This window comes from Halyomorpha halys, unplaced genomic scaffold (assembly GCF_000696795.3).
Source record: "Halyomorpha halys isolate HHAL.00 unplaced genomic scaffold, Hhal_1.1 Scaffold20.1, whole genome shotgun sequence".
NCBI lineage: Eukaryota > Metazoa > Arthropoda > Insecta > Hemiptera > Pentatomidae > Halyomorpha > Halyomorpha halys.
In genome coordinates, this window is record NW_027110474.1 from 1,234,847 (window position 1) to 1,241,491 (window position 6,645).

The 6,645-nt window shown below is 29.4% G+C and overlaps 1 protein-coding gene across 1 annotated transcript in view; it reads right to left on the bottom strand.

Annotated features, from left to right (window-relative positions):
* Positions 1-6,645, bottom strand: part of hfw (leucine-rich repeat domain-containing protein hfw) — a 40,159-nt gene that overhangs the window by 13,384 nt on the left and 20,130 nt on the right. The gene's annotated exons all lie outside the window — the stretch shown is intronic.

Here is a 6,645-nt window from a genome sequence, read left to right on the forward strand (position 1 = left end):
TATATATATATATGTGTGTGTGTGTGTATTTTATATCTTGTTATAAAATATTGTAAAATACCTCTGCCAAGTACATAATAACCAATATTTCAAGATTTAGGAATGATTTTTATTATTTCTTCGTTTTTTCATAAGCCCTATGAAATGCGGGATTGATATACAAATTGAAATAAGGAAGTAGTAGTTTTAAAGTATCTTTTACTGCATTTGAAGAGGTATCAGAGGTGTGGTAAATTTTGGGAGTTTTTGAACATGGTAATCAGCCTTCTGATGGCGTCTCACCGGTCTTATTGGATCATTCCAGTATGTCATGAGAAGGGTCAATAAAGATAGATAAGCATAAGAAGATGGAATTTGCTAAAATTTATACTAGACCATTCCAAACTACCTGAAAAACTTTTCAAAAATTTCATTAAAATCGGACTCGGTAACTGTTTGATTATTGATGTCTTAACAGGGAGCTGACAACAGACACGGAACCAAATTTGCACCTAGATGATCAAAAAGTAAAATTCAAGTGGAAATTTTCGATTTCGAAAACATAATTTTTGTTGGAAGATTATTTATTGACCGTGTGTATATATGAATGGAATATGGTCCGGGTGCGGTCAAAAAAACTCAAATAGTAAATGATTATACTATTTTCATTGAGCCAACGTTTCACCCCACGTTGTAGGGCTTCGTCAGGTCTAAAAAAGATACAAACACTTGACATAGTTAAAAAAAAAAAAAATGAAAAACGTAAGTGGAAAATAGCAGGGGTATACAATGAAAAGTAAAATATAATGAGAAAAATTAAAGGTTGTAAACGGTAAATGAAAAGGGTAATAGTAACAGATAGATAAGAGATAAAATATTAAAGAAAGTACTAATTAAGAGATGAAAAAAGAAAAGAATAAATTCAAATGATGAGACAGAATTCATACCTTTTTTGACGAGAATCAAAGTCAGAGTAAGCCGTTTGTATTGGCAGGAGTGGGGATGGCAATTTAGTACGTCACAATAACAAAAATAATTGTAAAAAAAATATTTAAATTAGGTAAACAATAAATGGAATTATACATAGTAGAGGGGGAGAAGAGATATTTACAAAATTATAAAAAAAAAAAAAAACAAAAAAAAAACTCTTAGATAGAAAAACAAAGGAGAAATAAAGTATAAAATAATGTGATACAATAAGTGTAAGTGATTAAGAAAGACAATATACAACATGAGTGGGGATACAGAGAAGTGCAAATTATAATAGAAAATTAATAATAAATTAATTAAAATAAGTACACTTAAGAAGGTAATACATGAATATAAATTAAAAGATAAGATAAATGAAACAGAAAGGATTTTTTTTTTATATATTTACTTTCCTTAGTAAGGTTAGTAGTATTATTATTAGTATCCTTATTATTGAGTTTTTTTGACCGCACCCGGACCATATTCCATTCATCTATACACACGGTCAATAAATAATCTTCCAAAAAAAATTATGTTTTCAAAATCGAAAATTTCCGCTTGAATTTTACTTTTTGATCATCTAGGTACAAATTTGGTTCTGTGTCTGTTGTCAGCTCCCTGTTCAGGCATCAACAATCTAACAGTTACCGTGTCCGATTTTAATGAAATTTTAGAAATTGTTCGATTTGGTACACAGTTGGTCTTATATTGATTTTATTAGAGCCCGTCCACAACTTTTGTTTAGGCATCGTAAACGCATTTTCCTCGGCACACCTATATTTCCAAAACGGCTCGTCACATTTGGCTCAAATTTAGAAGAATTTTATTAAATTTATGATCTTATATCAATTGTATCTAATACTGTTCGCCACATTCACGCAAATATATTTTCCCTCATACATCTTTATTTTGAAAACGGCAAATCCGATTTGGCCTGAAGTTTGGAATGGTCTGGTATAAATTTTAGCAAATTCTATCTTGTTATGCTTATCTATCTTTATTGACCCTTCTCATGACTTACTGGAATGATCCAAGAAGAGTGGTGAGACCGTCATCAGAAGTCTGATTACCATGTTATATGTGTATATATTCCATCCCATATCCATAAGAAAGTCAAACAATCTGTGAAAACTATAGATTTATTTGCCTAACATTAGTTTCCTCCAGTGACTATAACAACTTAATAAGTTCAGATTTTATAACATTTTTACTAGTACTTTTTTTTTAAACATATTTATTCGTAATTATTATCTTCCTTATTTCCATAAAGTTGTTGGTTTTGGGAAACCCAATCATCACTTATGTTTTTTCTTTTTTTTTGTAACTATGTCAAGTGTTTGTATTTTTTTTAGCTCTGGCGAAGCCCTACAACGTGGGGCGAAACGTTGGCTCAATAAAATAGTATAATCATTTACTATTTGAGTTTTTTTGACCGCACCCGGACCATATTCCATTCATCATAATTTTTTTTCTTTCTATAATTTTATTCTTTTTTCTTTTTTAAATATTGTTTACCCCATTTTCTTTATTATTCTTCATTTTAAATAAATTTCGGCCAACTCTCCCAGTCATCCTCATAAGTATGGAGCAGTAGGAAAAGCCAGGAAATTAGAACAACAAACTTGGAAAAAATTATGTAAATTTAAGTGCCCATATTTTAAATATCCCCCACAAGTGACTATTTGGTATTCTCAACTTAGCGATTCAATTAATAATTGGAAAATATAGTTTAATTAATGGTTGCTCTCTAATGAAAAATTATAAGAATAAACAAATTAATATGGTAACATTAAACTTAATGGCCATTCCAAGATAACCAACATTAGATAGCAAACTGCAAAATTTGCAAATTCAAAAATGATGACAAGAGTTAAAAGGAAGGCGGGTGCGGTCAAAGAGATATTCAAATAGTCGTGAAGCTACTCATTGTGAGCCAAGGTTTCGCCCCACGTTGCAGGGCTTCATCAGGGCTAAAAAGAGAAACAAAAACTTAAATGACGTAAATATAAATGAAGAAAGTAAATTATAAATTAAAAAGATGTACAGTGAAACATAAAAATTAAATAAGAATAATAAAAAGTTTTAGACAATTAATGCAACCGAAAATAACAACAGTACTGTAAACACAGTTTTGTGTGTACTGTGTTTTATATTTCTTTTTTTTATCTGGTGCTATTTCCGTTTTCATTAATCGTCTAAAACCTTTTAGTATTCTTAATTAATTTTTACGTTTCACTATACATCTTTTTAATTTATAATTTACTTTCTTCATTTATATTTACGTCATTTAAGTGTTTGTTTCTTTTTTAGCTCTGAAGAGGCCCTGCAACGTTGAGCGAAACGTTGGCTCAGATAGTTTCACGACTATTTGAGATTTTCTTTGACCACACCCAGACCATCTTTCTTTTATTTTTACCAACGGTCAATCAGCGATCTTCCAGTATGATAAAAATTATTTAGTCAGGGAGAAATGAAATTATTTATTTATATGAATACCAACGGAATGAATATATATGCTTCTTCTCGATGGGTAGCCTAATCTGAAAAGGATTTAGTAAAATAATATATGCTCGGTACTGACTCATAAACTTAAATCGAATCAGAGGAATCATTGGATTTTTTCTTTTTTTAATTATCACTTAGATACGATACGTTATCTCAATTGAGGAATAAAATATGATATTAATATATATGAAACTTCCTTCAAAATATAGAAATAAGAAATAAAAAACAATTGGAATTCTGGCACTTGGCAGAAGGCATTTGGCCAACTAGGTCTGCTCTTAACCCAATTTAATGAGGCCTATTTGTTGTCCGACAAGACAAGTGGTACAGTTTATACCCAAGAATTTTTAAAATAATTGACAATTATTGAAATAATTTTTTTTTAGTACTTCCGCACTTTAATAAAAATGTCCGAGATAAGGAAATCATCTCTACTCAGGAAATAAAGCTCATGTTTAATTAATTTATTTAACAAAGGATTCTTCAATTAAAACCAATGCTTTTACATTTTTTTAAATGAATGTTCTTTCCCTGAAAGGAATGAATACAGAAGGTATTAAAATTCATAGTAATTATACAACGGATGAGATAATTGCAGCAATTGTTCTAACCATTGAATGTTAGGTAACGAAACATAGCTGTAAATCAGATCAAGATTTGAATAAAAGAATATAGTTTATCAACAATAATAAATATAAGTATCAATCACCCTGCATTTATTTAAGTGAATTGTTGTATTTATTTATAAATAATTTTTATATTTATCCTACTTAATCAAGTAGCAAAATATTCGACTTAGCGGTGAAATATTTTCTTTGGCAAACTGTTTCCAAACTATGGCAAATTCGAGCATGCGCAAGGGTGGGGATGAGTTTGGATTGGTTGGGACGATTTTGTAGCCGACTGTTGAGTGTCGGTTTTCGGGAATATATCAAAGGCTCTTGCGCTGCATCCACAGGTTTGTGTTCAATTAGCATTATTTTACAAATGCCAACATATAAATATTTGTGATCTTCCAAGTTTTCATGAATTAAAGAATTTCCCCAACCTTCGGATTTAATAATTAACTCTTAGTTTAAGATTGTATATTTTAAAATTCTAACGATTCGGTGTAAATACATTGTTTCAAATCTTGTTAATTATCTTAAGCCGTTTATTTTTGATTTAACATAAGAATTATTTATGTAGACATTATATGTCTTGGTAATTAAATTAAAAAAAATTCTGGTAAAATATAGTTTCATTTCGCCTATGATTATTGTATTCATTTTTGTAATGTAAATCGAATGTAAAAGCCAACAAAAGTCAAATGAACACACAAGCGTGAAGGTATAGACATTTTTTGATTCCTTTGTTTACCAAACATTTGTACAAGTCTTGGATTTGCGGCAAGTTGCAAACGAGCAGATCCAGCGTAAGATACTCAAAACTAAAACCAGAAACCTTCTCTACTATATCTTATGCCTGACTGGATAATGTCAGTGGTAGGATATCGTAGGATATAGTAGGGACATCAAAAACCGAAGACAAGAAAAATCCATACAAAAAGTATTTTCATATGTTTACGCACGTAAACATTTTATTTTTTATAATGGAAGTTGGAAACTTTTATTTTTTTTGGGTGGACATGTTGCACACTGAATGAAATTGAAATCAGTCTATTACATTTAATTGTACAAATTGTGAAAAAATGTAATGCAAAATATCATTTTGTGAATATGAGTATTGCTTACTACATTGTAATAAGAAATTAATAGCTGTTTTTTTTAAGAAGAAAAGACTCCAGAGTCATATGTTTACAACAGTCAGTCGACTTTAAGGCCTCGTAACAACTACTATAACTTGTCGTATTATATATATCGCAGTGCCAGGTTACGATGGGACTGCGATCTACAACTATGGTACTTTGCCGTTATTCTCCTAAGACTATCAACCACAGGACCTTCATCCTCAACGTAAGTCAGATAGACATTATTCCTTTAGCAGTCATTAATTTATTATCGACTATAAAATATATTTTTTTGTTTAAGAAGACCTTTCTTTTGTTTGTTTAGTTTATAATAATTAATTATTTATATTTTCTTAATTGTTCTTTACTCATTTTCTTTTCACAAAAACAATACACATTATACTGTATGCTATTAACGATTATATGATTTATTTTTGTGTTGCAGTTTGATTAATTCACAGAATTTCCTTTTCCTTTCATTTTCAATCTTTCAATCAACGATAACCAAATCAAGCAGAACCTGTCATTATATTGTGTTAGGAAATTCCTTAAGAAATTGGATTCCGAACGCAACATCATCCTTATAAGTTATTTCGCAATTCCTTATAACTTATTTTTTTACTATATTTAGAAAAATATACAATTTAACAACATCAAATGTAAGGGTGTGGATGGCCAAGTGTGCTCAGCTATACACTTAAAATTCCCGTATCAGAAGTGATGTCGGTTTGAATTCGATTCGAAGACTAGGCCAGTTAACTTTATTTCCTGGCGAATCCTCCCAATACCTCTCAACTTTTCCATTCTGACTAGAATAGTTTAGTAACCAGTAGGATAACGTGTCTTTCCAGCTCTGAGTTTGAGAGCATAAAGACGTTATACAGTCAAATAAATAAAAAAAAAGGAAATCAAATGTAAATTAATTAATGTACTTATAAGACATAATATATGAAAAAAGAAATTATAAAACGATTGGCTAATGCATACTTCATTTATTGCACATTTTTAATTAATCCTAGATTGTTATTTAAAGAAAGAAAAATCAATATTCTCCATCAATAAAAAAAAATTAACTTCATTATTTTTATTCTTTTGATAAAATTTTTCTATTCAGAAAGAAATAGCCCTTAATTATTCTTTATTTTTCACCTACACTAAAACAGCATTTAGGGCTTTTTGCCTATTATCCAGTTTAATTGTTTTTCTTATGTTATTTGAAGTATAAATATAAGAAAATGGCCAAAAAAAGAAATAGTTATAAACTATTTGTTTAAAGTTTATAACTATTTGTTCTTTTTTGACCGCAACCCTGAGCATCTTCTTATATTTATACTTCAAATAACATAAGAAAAACAATTAAACTGGATAATGGGCAAAAAGCCCTAAATGTTGTTTTAGTGTATATTAAATTTAATATTTAAATTTTTACGGTCAACTATATATACATATATTTGAAGTATATA